Here is a 14,218-nt window from a genome sequence, read left to right as displayed (position 1 = left end):
CGCCTCTCGCCTCTTCATATGGACTTTCCATGATCTTTTCTTTGATGAACTTATCTTCATTTGTAATGATTGTGATGGATTCGTAAGCTATAGGCCTAATCTGTATCTTAAATTCAATTACCGGTAGCTATTTTGTTACTGCATATTTTTGTTGCATCATCAACCCCCTAAAAAATATGTTTAAAGGTGATATGTCAGTGTGGCTTGCCGTAAACGCATTTTCTCTCAGTGCCGACAGTGGCGGGCGGCGAATTTTTTTTCCGCACTCGGCATAGCAAATACTCCATGTGCGCATGTGCGTGGACTTGCTCGCCGGTCTCTGCCCATGTCTCTGCCATAGAAAATGTACGCATACGTACACTATGAATGTGCTACTTCAGCACGATGGCTCAATAGTCTTCAAGCGCAGACTCTGATTGAACAGTTCGACAAAATTGTGTCGGGAGGAGCTGAGCGCCATGAGGCGCCGATTGTACCAATATTATATAGAACAATTATTTGTTATATAATCATTATTTATTAAAATGATAACTATTATTTATATATAATTTACATTTTATTTGTAAATAATTGCTATTATATAAAATAACATTTCTAATTATTTATATATAATTCCAAGTAATACTTCATTATTTGCAAATAATAATAGTTCGACATTCCATTATTAATAAATAATGATTATTTGTTTTTCATTATTTATAAATAATGATTATTTGTTTTTCATTATTTATAAATAATGATTATTTGTTTTTCATTATTTATGAATAATGATTATTTGTTTTTCATTATTTAAGAATAATTTTTATTTGTTTTTTATTATTTATAAATAATCATTATTTGTTTTTCATTATTTATAAATAATTTTTATTTGTTTTTCATTATTTATAAATAATGATTATTTGTTTTTCATTATTTATAAATAATGATTATTTGTTTTTCATTATTTATAAATAATGATTATTTGTTTTTCATTATTTATGAATAATTTTTATTTGTTTTTCATTATTTATAAATAATGATTATTTGTTTTTTATTATTTATAAATAATTTTTATTTGTTTTTCATTATTTATGAATAATGATTATTTGTTTTTCATTATTCATAAATAATGATTATTTGTTTTTCATTATTTATAAATAATGATTATTTGTTTTTCATTATTTATGAATAATTTTTATTTGTTTTTCATTATTTATAAATAATGATTATTTGTTTTTCATTATTTATAAATAATTTTTATTTGTTTTTCATTATTTATGAATAATGATTATTTGTTTTTCATTATTTATAAATAATGATTTTCGTTTTTCATTATTTATAAATAATAACACTACACACTTCATTATTTATAAACAATTGCAATTCGTTTTTCCATTATTTATAAATAAGTTTTCTATTATTTATAAATAATAATTATTTATTAACAATGCCAGTGCACATTTCTTTATTTATAAATAATTTGTTGAGTTTTCCACGCACATGCGCACATGGAGTATTTGCTATGCCGAGTGCGGAAAAAAAATTCGCTGGCGGGCGGTGTGCAAAGAAGATCATGCCTACGTAGGACATGTCTGGAGGTGTCTTTCCAAGGACCCTTCTTCGTATCGCCCAAATCGGCTTTGTGAAACAGTTGAGCGATATCTCGTTCTTACGTAGAATGGTTCTACGAAAGACCATTTCATGCAACAGGCCCCAGGACTCGTCAGTGATTGCAGAGTAAAGTGAGACCACCACATATCGACCACCTCTTTTGAAACATTTTAAGGAATTGGTGAAACAATCAAATACATCAGAAAATAACACACTTGTATTTTTATACCATACAAAGTACAAAAGGAATGATAATTTTTATTATGTACATCAAAAAAGACCCTGTACATACAATACTAAACTTGAAAAAAGCTTGTAATTTATATCAGAAAAACAAAGAAATACATTAGAAATTACAAAAACAATACTTTAAACAATGTCATTAAGAAAATTATCTACCACATGATGCTGTTTTGATGCCAACTAAATTATATAAATTATCTATCATGATCACCTTCATTTGGCAAAAAAAGAGGCAAGTAATTGTTATTTTGCGTAATTTGCATAATTAATGAAAATTAAGTAGAAGAAATTATTGTACACATATTAAGAAACACTGATGATTGCTGGTGTGCTGCTCAGGACTCATTGATGTTGGTGAAATAAGATATTTTCTAGTTGTTTTTATACATAAAAGGTCAAGTCCACCTCACAAAAATCTTGATTTGAATAAATAGAGAAAAATCAAACTTGCAAAATGCTGAAAATTTCATCAAAATCGGATGTAAAATAAGAAAGTTATGACATTTTAAAGTTTTGCTTTAATATTTTTCACAAAACAGTGATATGCACAACTCAAATGAGACAGTCAATGTCTCTCATTACCTCTTGTTTTTTATTGTTTGAAATAAACAATATTTCATTTTTTATAGATTTGACAATAAGGACCAACTTGACTGTCAGAATCATATACTATGTAGTATTCCAATTGTTCAGGGAGGAATTAATCTTTGCTTCACTTGACAATGAGGAGAAAAATGGGATATTCCCTATTTTATATAATAAAGTACAAAAGAAAGTTAGTGAGTGGATGATGTCCTCAGTCTCCTCATTTGCATACACAACAGGATCATCCTACATAAAACTGTTTTGTCAAATTAAGCAAAACTTTAAAATGTCATAAATTTCTTATTTTACATCCGATTTTGATGAAATTTTCATTCTTATTCTTGTTGAATTTTTGTCTTTTTATTCAAATCACTACTTTTTGATGGGGTGGACTTGTCCTTTAAAATACTGCACATGAGTACTTTATATACTCATTGTCAATGTGTTCATTTCATTTTAAGAAACATTTAGTCAATACTCACTGTTTATTACAATGTTAAGGGTTTACATAGCTTCTCACAAATACACAGTTGACATGTTCCATGTGGGATTTTGCTCAATATGAATTACTTTAATACAGAATTGTGATCCCCAGTATAATTTACATTTTACACTGTACTTTTAATAGACATGCACACGCCTCCTGTTTGCTTTGAATTGATGAATTTGGTATTAAATACTGTACATGTACAGTGTATGTTTAAACTCTCTTGTCAGCATGATGATTCACCCACATTACAGTTTTCCAATTCCATTTCTGGTGACACAAAGTTCACCGTTTATTGCCAATTAAAGCCTGGTTTACACGTTCATATCATACTTACAAGTACGTGGTTTCTAATTCGGACAAAAGGACAATTTTAACAGCCCCTTTATTGATAAGTGGAGCGTCTTGGCCCAGTGGATTATTCTTAGTACTTCAAAACATGTCATGGGTTCAAATCCCAGCCATGGCGTAATTTCCTACAGCAAGGAATTCAACAACAGTGTGCTGCACTCGACCCAGGTGAGGTAAATGGGTACCAGCAGGAAGTAATTCCTCTATTAAAAAGCTGTGTACACACCTGAATAGGTAGCCTAGCTTTAATAGCCGGGTAATAATAATATTAGCAGGGCCCGATCTGGGAGAACAGTTTTCGGAACTGAAGTGGCTACCCTGGGTAAATATACCGTTATTATTATTATTTTAACTGCTGGAAGTTGCTGTGCGACTTTTATGTACAGCGACAAAGTCAAATGCCCCCCATCCCCCGCCTTCTCCGTAGATCAGGGATTTTTAGTTTTCTTCTAGTATCTCAGTAACTATGGTAATTTGCAGAGATTACAGTTTACATGTAGGTCTACATTAAATCACATCATTCAGACTTTGTGAATTGTATGGGGGCAAACAGTATATTGAGGAATTTTTTATTTTTTATAAATGTGTCTGGCTGTTTGGCTGGTCAAAAGGAAAAACAGGCCTTAAGAAAATTTCCCTTAAAAAAATGGGAGGCCTTCACTTGTTGCTTTGTCACCAGTCACTAGGCTACAAGTATCTTAAATTGGAATAAGCTCAAAATGAAAATAGAATTGACAGCCCTTTGTTTCATCATGTCATTCCCAACAAAATAATTGTTGACATTGAAGAGAGGCCACAGTTTCAGTTTTTGTTTGAAAAATATCTGCTCTTTTTTACACTGAAAGTGAAATTGCTGTGTGTGGAATAGTTGGAGATAATTAGGCCTATTCATTATAAAATCATAAATGATCATACATGTATACTGTACAAAAAATATACAAGATTATATCACTTCTAATATACATGCATTATGGTCGGAATATATAAATTATAAACATATCAACATGAAAAAAAAATGTTCCTTTCTCTATTTGAAATATGAGGGGAGGGAGAGTTTTTTTTGTTAAATGCCTACATGTAGTTCAGAATGGCAAATTGATCAATCACTCAAATTCTTGGTTTGGATGTATGGAAATGAGTGTGAGCTGGTCAGGATAAGAAAAATTGACAAACTGTCATGTATGACAGATAATGACACTAGGTTTCATTATATTAGGCACAAATGCTCCATAATATTGTGAGTTTATTGAAAATTTGTATCCCTTTTTGTACAGATTATTCCATTTGGAGTGACTGTCCCTGACCTTGGCATCCTAAAGCAAGTTGATGTGAATGTGACCATTAATGCAGGCTCAATGGAACTAGAATAACTTGTAATGAGAACGGTCGAAGCGGTCTTGGAAGCAATCTTTCAAACCAGTTCAGAATATCACCTCACGAGGTACATGTAGTTTTTAAGATCGCTTTGCCTTGTTTAACTGGTTTTAGCGTACTGTGAGGACACAACCGTTCTTCGGGAAGCAATCTTTGCACATTTGTGGAATGCCTACACTGTTTCAAATTTCCTGTGAAACATGTCACCCCACTGAGAGTGTTCCCATGGCAACAAGACCGCTGTACGTGAAGTGGTTTTGAAAACCACTCTCGGGTGATCAAATGGGAACGGTAGCAAAGCGATCTTCCAAACTGGTTTCTTGAACCGATTCCAGTATTACAGGTAGTTTTAGAAAGTATGAGAATGGTGTACAATGTGAACCTGATCCATTGAGCCTGTATCTGTAGTTTGAGGGGGGCATGTAGGTATATGCTTTTCACACTGCATTTCCTTTTAATACTATCCTTAACCCCGGACTTTCCTTAACCCCATACTATCTTTTTTTATTCACACTGTCTTTCTTAACCCCATACTATTTGCTTAGCTGGGGTTAACGCCTTTTATTTAATAACCCTGGACTACCTGTATCACACAGCTCATGATTTTACCAGACAGTGCACGATTAATGTGCAATTTCGACTTCTGTGATTGGCTATGTTTAGTCCCACTTTTCCTTTCCCTACTTCGTTTCACACTGCATCTCTTAGCACCGATAGCACTGGCCGACAACCCTACTATTTTGCAGGGCCAGATAATACCATACTACATACATGTATTTACCGTGCTAGCCCACTTTGCTATAAAACGTAGTGTGAAAACGAAGTCGGCTATTAAGCTTAACCCCAGGAAATCGGTGGGGCTAAGACCCTCCCACCCTAGCCCCACCAATTTCCCGGGGTTGAGGAAATAAAGTGCAGTGTGGAAAGCATACATGTAATACATGTACTGTACGTGTAGACTTCCCTTTTGAGCTAGACCTGCCAAAAATTGCCAGCTGTCTACAGTGCACTTTGCCTGATGAGTGTGAAAAAAATCACAGCATAACTTCTTTTTGCCTTTGGCAGTCAATCAATTGAGGATTATTGATGATTGTAATAATTACTGTCATTACGGTATTTGACAGTTTGTCAGAGCTGAATAATACCCATTGCCAGGGTTCTCTTAAAAATAAAATGATTTCATATCAAACCAAAATAATGAAAAACATGGCATTTTGGAGCAGAACATTTATACTGTAGAGGTGCAGATCATGGAATGAAATGCTTACAAAAATACAGGCAATCAGTGATACAACTTAAGATTGCCAATAAATTCAAGAATACAAATAGGCAGACGACTATTACACTTTGTCTACCATTCATTATCAGTGTTGTTTTCATCCTGGTGTAGTTATCACTGTCTTCAACAAATATATGCTGGATAAACTCGTCAGATGACTCATCCAGTCATGACTCAAATACCTGTAGGCCTAATTATAAACCCAATGAAATCACACTTTACAATTTAGGATGTGTTTGTGCTAGACTTGTTTTACTCCAGAAATATGCTCTTCACACCACATATTTTTCTTAACCCCGGGAAATTAGTGGGGCTAAGGGGTGGGGGGGGGGGTGTTAGCCCCACCAATTTCCCCGGGTTTAAGCTTACATGTAGCCCACTTTGGTTTCACACGAGATTTTAGCAAAGTGGGCTAGCACGTTATTAGTACGGTACTGCAACAAGGCAGGGTTAGCTGGCTTATTTCGGTGTTAAGAGATGCAGTGTGAACCCCTAAGCTAAGGAAAATTGGGGCTAAGCATTAGCCAATCGCAGAAGCTGTATGTTAATCACGCTCTGTGTGGCAATTTCATCAATATTCATGAGCTGTGGCTGTGCGATAGTCCGGGTTAAGGTGTTAACCCCGGAGCTATGGGGTTAAGAAAGACGGTGTGAAACCCCCCCAAAAAGATAGTATTGGTTGCTAATTGACAGCTCACCGATCGATTGTATGCTGCTCACTTGCAGCATACGAAATAATTTATTTAAACCAATAATAGTTATGAATAATCAATTAACAGATTTAAATTCTCGATGCCTTCTTGGCTAGCAGATTTCATCCTTCCAAATTTTTACCCCCGCCTCTTTCTAGGCAATTACGCTTATCTGCTTATGACGTCACCATAGAATAATCGTATAATATTTATAAGTACATCTACAAAATGAAAATGTAAGAGAGCAGAAGTTGCCACACGACATTTTTAAATACTTTTTGCTGTCTATATATTCTTCATCTAAAGTATACTTGAACAGACTGAAGTGTTATCTCAGCACAATCCTTGTCTATTTATAACCTACAGACACGAGCAATGGTGTCGTGGGATGTTTAGTCCCTTGGGAGGGCGGGGGACTCGTCTCCCCGCCCCCATTTGTTTTCCATGCTCTTAAACGTGCCTTAGTTATCAAGGCTACAAAAAGTCAGTCATGTTAGTTATCTCGCGACCAAGTATTTCACAGCGAAGGGTAATCCGGGTAGACCAGGATTTGGGGTCTATGCGGACTTTCACTGCAATAACAGGCACAGGCAACAGAATGGTGACAGGTGAGTTGTTGTCATAGTTGGTTGGGAAAATCTGGCGAGAGCAAAAAGCAGAAAAAAAATCACAAAAATGCGCGATTGATAATCACAAAATTATGAGTTTGAATAAGGACATTCTTTTACATTACAAAGATCTCGTTAAAAAAATCTGAATGTTGATGTAGGTTGTATTAGCAACAACAAAAAATCGGAGCAGAATCTTTAAAACATCTGTAACAAAAAATACCATGATTAACTTATTTCGGGGATAACAATTGTAGTAGATGGAATGAATACGATCGATGAAGTAGGTATGGAGTTTATCTTCACCATATTTGATCACATTTTTGGAGCACTTTATTCATTATATTGATTTTCAAAGTAGGTGTAGGTTGTATTAGCACAAAAAAAAATCGGAGCAGAATCTTTAAAACATCTGTAACAAAAAAAACACCATGATTAACTTTTTTCGGGGATAACAATTGTAGTATATGGAATGAATACGATCGATGAAGTAGGTATGGAGTTTATCTTCACCATATTTGATCACATTTTTGGAGCACTTTATTCATGATATTGATTTTCAAAGTAGGTGTAGGTTGTATTAGAAACAACAAAAAATCGGAGCAGAATCTTTAAAACATCTGTAACAAAAAAAATACCATGATTAACTTTTTTCGGGGATAACAATTGTAGTATATGGAATGAATACGATCGATGAAGTAGGTATGGAGTTTATATTCACCATATTTGATCACATTTTTGGAGCACTTTATTCATGATATTGATTTTCACAGAAACAGGTGACAAGTGGGGCCTTGCAGATTAGGTTTTAGTAAGGGTCAAATCACACGTCAACCAATGCTTTTAAACATAAGAGTAAAAAACAACAACAATAATAATGATAGTCACAACGATAATCGCAATTGTTATGAAAATTATCTTTAAAGATGGATACACGTATTACCTTTTTAGCTAGGTGGAATTTTTTTATACTAAAACTGCTTACTAAACAATTTGCATGTAAGATTCATTGAAAGGTTAGTTTGAAGTATAATTCTGAGGTGTGACGCCATCATTTTGAATTTATCACTTTCCTTGACACCATATTTCGGTAGAGCACGATGGACATGATGGAAGACCTCCCAACCCCAAATTTGCCATCCCCATAATTACCATCCGTTCAGTAGCGTCTTACCGTTCTGGTGCCGCAGTCATCCTCGTAAATGTATTTCCATAACTGACCATCAAAGAACTCTAGCCAAGTCGATGTAGTCCACCACTGCAGATCGCGATGTCCTTGAGTTATCACGCCAGTCACCAAATGCTTTGTCTGGAGATCTACCTAATTCAAAACGAAAGCAAGAGAGAACTAATGAGAGTGTTGCAAGAATCGTTCATTTGAAAATGAAGCGCAAGTTTCCATATCGAGTGCATTGGGTGATGCAAGAAAGTTGAGTTGCAATTGAACCGTCGCGTTGAATGCAAATCAACTTTAAACCGTAGTAAATGAAATAATTTGCCCTTGATTTTTTTGGACATGCATTTAATGTTTCTTGAAACGCTCCATTGGAGAAATATTCAGTGGCTTAATTGAACCAAAAGGAAAGTTTTTATATAGATGAAAGATTGATAGCAACATTTAGAATATTCCGATTCATGCACCCCTCCAAACTCTACCACACACAGAATCTCAAAATGCAATGCGAGAAGCTGAATGTAAGCCCGCGATTTTTATTGATTGATGTATTTCTTTTCATCACAAAAGAGCAAAAATAGTAGGGGGGGGCATTTGATATTGTGCCCCCCTTCTATTTTGAGTAGGGGGGCGCGTCCCCCTGTCCCCCCTGGGATTTCCGCCCATGATCCTCTGGACATCCTCGCTACTCAAATCCACTGAAGCTGAACAGCAGAAAGAGGGAGGAAAGACATCGTACATGGAACGTCTATACATCGTTAGTAGCACGGAAATAAAATGGATATAAGCATACGCATGTCGTAAATAAAACCCCCGCTTACCACTTCGGAGCTGTCATCCATTTCCATCCATTTTCATCCGCAAGGTTTGCGATGGACAACCGTTTAACATCCGCGCTACATACAACTCACGTCTGTTTTGTTTTGCAATTTTTGTTGTTGTTGCTAATTTTGTCATTTTCTGGAGCTGATGAAAACGGATGGAGCCACCCGCGAAATTTTGCTCATCCGCTGTGTCCTTCATGAATACGTTATGTACCCGTCGGCCAGTGGGACCAGGTATTTATATAACGCGGTTAAATGACTTTGAAAACGAGATTTATGAAAAAATAAATTTTGAATCTGATATGCATACTAGAAATTCGAATTTATTACGGCTGAAATCTCTGTACGAACAGATAAATAATCAGTTTAGTGTTTTCTCGAATTGCCACTTTGTATTTGCCCTTACCGACGAATTACAGTTAAACTGAACTGTACAACATTCTAAGTTGGTATGGTGATTACGGAGAGTCTGGGGTTATATTAGATTGATAACAATGATAATCTAATTTACACTTCAATGCAGACATCTCTTTCTTGTATTAATATAATAATTCCTCAAAATGTTCGCTCCCCCATTATACACAAGTTGACCTGGTCTACAAACCCACCTTCCAAATGTCGGCTTGTATGTCATCCTATTAAAATTTCCCTTCTCTCAATTTCTTATCACTTTCTCATCTGTTTTTGGCTGTCTGCTTACCCAGTCTTCTCCTCCCCTCCTTCTACTTTTACTACTACTACTACTACTACTACTACTACTACTACTACTACTACTACTTCTTCTACTACTACTACTACTACTACTTCTACTTCCTCTACTGCTGCTACTACCACTTCTATACTACCACTATTACTACTACTACTACTACTACTACTACTACTACTACTACTACTACTACTACTCTTACTACCACCACCACTACTACTACTACTACTACTACTACTACTACTACTATTTCTACTACTATACTACTACTACTACTTCTTCTTCTTCTACTACTACTACTACTACTACTACTACTACTACTACTACTACTACTACTACTACTACTACTTCTACTACTACTACTACTACTACTACTGCTGCTACTACTACTACTTCTACTACTACTACTACTACTACTACTACTACTAGTACTACTACTACTTCCCCCCCCCCTCCTCCCTCTTCTTCTCCTCCTCATTCTCCTTCCCCTGATTATTCTTCTTATTCTCCCCCTCCTCAGTCTTCTTCTTCTTCCCCCTCTTCTTCTTCTTCTTTGTCTTCTTATTCTTCTCGTCCTCCTTCTTCTTCTTTTCCTCCTCCTCCTGCTTCTTCTTCTTCAGCTTATTCTTCTTTTCTCCCTCTTCTTTTTCTTCTTTATTTTCTTCTTCAACTCCTCCTTCTTCTTCTCCTCCTCCTCCTTCTTCTTCTTCTTCTCCTCCTCCTTCTTCTCATTCTTCTTCTTCTTCCTTCTTCTTTTTCTCCTCCTTCTTTTCTTCCTCTTTCCTTCTTATTCCTCTTTTCCTCTTTCCTTCTTTTCTTCTCCCTTGATTACGTCAACATATATATTGTATTTTTGGGGGTTTATAGGGAATATCACTTTTTTCACCATTACAATTTTGTGTAACTCTCTCATTTAATTATGATATTTATATTATTTCTGAAAGACTTCTTTAAAAAAGTGGAAGATGCTAGCGCCATACAATAATTTATTCTTGACTGTCTAGTTGGTCACGTCTATAGTTATATCTGGTTCAGTCAAACCTGACCTCAATAATCTCTATAGCCTACCTGCTGATAATTTGATCTGAAAGCAAATGCCTAATATCGATTCCCAATGATATGAGATTGAATCTAAAAGGCCATAGAAAAGAGAATAGTTTATGATACAGTCATACCAACGAAACCAACTCCAAAACCGACCGATAATATACCATTCAAAATAATGTAACAAAGCTTACATCGGTCACAATCGTTTTTGTTTGTCAGACTGCGATGGTGTGTCTAAGATTCTTTTAGCAACTTTCTCTTGATATTGTGCTGATCCTTTCAGCATATTTTTTTTAATTTGAAATATCATTTTTCTTAACTGAAAATCAGGCTCAGTTTATTCAAGGATATTCTGATTGAATCCTATTCATCAGAACTTCGTTGAAATGATGCTCTTTCATCTAATGACGAATACTAAAGCTTTGAAAATGCTTAGTAAATGGAATCGTGCTTTCGATCACAATGATTGATCCATTAATAGTCTAAAATATAGGGGTTTTTATCTATTTTTATTTTCTTCAAAAGTAATTATAAAAAAAATATAACTTGAAATGAAACTGCGGCCTTCCCCTTTCTTCCACTATTTACATGGTAAAGGATTAATCACAAAATGCATTCACTTTCAAAAAAAGGTTACTCATCCTGTCACTGATGCGACTGATGTTGATGATGTTGATAATGGGTAAAAAAAGAAAAAAAGAAAAGCAGTTTAAGGGTGACGAGGTTTCTCTGATAAGCGAAGTTTTGCCAGAGTTCAATAAAAAGTAGAACTTCATATAAAGTGACTAGTTGGCAAAGCTTTCGATAGAAAAAAAACTACATCCGATGACATTTATGATTATCAAGTTGTGTTCATGAAATGCTCGTATCAAATTAATGCATTTAGCAATGATCCGATGACATCTGCACACAATATCTTGATTTATACGGAACCAATTAAAACTTGATTGACGGCAATAACCCTATGACATACTATAATCGACAATGAAACAAATATTGACGAGATATTTTACCGTTAGGTCACAAATCTACTTCTATTATGTATTTGATGGATTCACACTTGAATGGAAATTTGGTTTTCTTCATTCTCATTATATATTGGCGAGATCGTTGAGGCAGCGGAGACGAGCAGACAGAAGTTACCATTGCAGCTTTTGGTTTTTAGGACACAACCCCTTTGCCACCTGTTGACACGTAACATCTTTGTCTTTCTGAAGAATATAAGAGTTGAACACAACACTGTTTTCAAATTTGGATTGACGTTGGATGACACTCTTTCTGCACCATGTTCACCGATTTTATCATCCTCAGAATGACTGTTGGTTGTTTGGCGATTGTCTTTGGGATGCCTGGTAACCTGGTAATTGTAGGCGTCTTTACGCGTCAGGGTATCAAAAATGCCACAGATATCACCTTCATCGCCCTTGCCGTCGTCGACCTCATCGCCAGTATCATCAACGGGATGAAGATCGTCATGGTGTTTTACCACGATGAGCATCCATGGGCGTGCTTAGTCGAAATCGTTGGAGCGAGATCGGCCCTCTATGCTGGACTGTTTCTCACAATCTGGATGGCCGTGTATAGGTATCAAGCAGTGTGTAGGCCGGCCGTTCAATAAGCGAATCGGAAGGCGAACTGCTACCTTGATCGCCATCGGGTGTGCCGTAGTCGCTTTCGTGCTCCATATCCCATTCTTTTTCATCACCACCTCAGTCAAACTCGGCAGTGAGTACGGATGCCATGTCTACGGCAACATTCCCTGGGGCCGGGATGTTTACGCCAAAACACAGGCCATTGTATTTTGTGTTTCTGCATTGGCCATTTCAGTCTTGTACGTTCGGATCTACAAGATCATACGTGCTCATCAGATAATTCGTCAGCAATTGACGATCGGATCTGTCTTCGTTGGTCGAGATCTAGCTAAAACTGTGAATGACAAGACACTGCCAAAATCACCAGCTTCTTGTGCAACTGTCGCGAGTATATCAGAACTTGATGATACCAACAGGCAGATGACGGCCAATTATTCTTTGTCATACAATAACGAACTAGGATATGACATTTGTGACAACCAACAAAAGCCCGTTATGAAAACGACATCAAATGCTGAAGATGCTATCGAGATAAGAATACTCAAGAAATCTGCGTCAAACATTAACATTGATGCAGAATCGAGAAATGACCAGACTTCCTTTCAAGAAAATGAGTCCGTACCACTACCTGCAATCTCAAATACGAGAAGACTTTTTGCCATCAGTAAGAAGAAAAGCCAACCATTGACGATTGACACGAAGTCAATCAAAGACACTGGAAAAGCTCCACATCACCCTGCCAATAATAAAACGAAACCATCATCGAGCAAGCTTCAGAACACTCAATCCGACCATAGGACCACTAAGGTCGTCATCATCATTACTGTCATATTCTTCATCCTCTGGCTACCTAATGTCATCCTCGACCAGGTTCCTTTTCATCAGCTCAACATAGTGAAAAAACAAGTCATCATCTATACATTCTATCAAATGAAATATATTAACAACATCGCCAATGTGTTTGTATATTTATTCACCTACCGGCAATTTAGACAGACGTGCTGCAAAATCTTTCACAGTCAGTAGTAAAGGTCCTCATGATATTAGAGACTAGAGAGGTTTAGAATATTTAATGAGCTGGGTGCAAACCAAAACACCTCTTTTTATGCGGCCATTGATGTTCTAAACTTATATCAAATTTCATGATTCTGGTATCATTGTAAAGAAGAAGAAGAAGAAGAATCCTTCTTTCATGTCATGTGTTTAAATTTATATAACAATTTTGTAATGTATGTGAAAATTTTGATCTAAAGCATGCTACAAAATAATTATTTTCACCTGTCAAAAGATGTTGATTTTACACTTCATATTGTTTGAGCCCAAATGATTTTAGGTCATGATGAAGCTGAATATGTATGCTTTAAAACATTTTTAACATTTAGCAGATTAAAAACAAGAATACTGCACTTTGATTGTTCAGAGAGATTGCACACCAACTTAAATCCCAACCATTCCCACACTGAGCCCTCCAAGGTCACACTCACCACGTGGCAATCTCTTCAAATTACCCGCGCCTGTTGTTTTGTGAACCTTATCCAGCCAATCAGAAGTATGGATTTCATGCTACTCCAAAATTTTATAAATCTCGTCTTGTAACTTGGTGGAAAAAGTGTGATCTTGACCCGTTTAAAAAGTGCTATATATCAAGAGTGACATAGTAAGAAAG

The 14,218-nt window shown here is 35.8% G+C and overlaps 1 pseudogene; it reads left to right on the top strand.

Annotated features, from left to right (window-relative positions):
• The first annotated feature begins 12,245 nt into the window (after positions 1 to 12,245).
• Positions 12,246 to 13,578, top strand: LOC135157354 (uncharacterized; annotated as a pseudogene).
• The last annotated feature ends 640 nt before the right edge of the window (positions 13,579 to 14,218 follow it).

Source organism: Lytechinus pictus, chromosome 17, assembly GCF_037042905.1.
Source record: "Lytechinus pictus isolate F3 Inbred chromosome 17, Lp3.0, whole genome shotgun sequence".
Classification (NCBI taxonomy): domain Eukaryota; kingdom Metazoa; phylum Echinodermata; class Echinoidea; order Temnopleuroida; family Toxopneustidae; genus Lytechinus; species Lytechinus pictus.
Note: the sequence above shows the minus strand (reverse complement) of the source record. Positions and strands in the feature narration are given on the sequence as shown.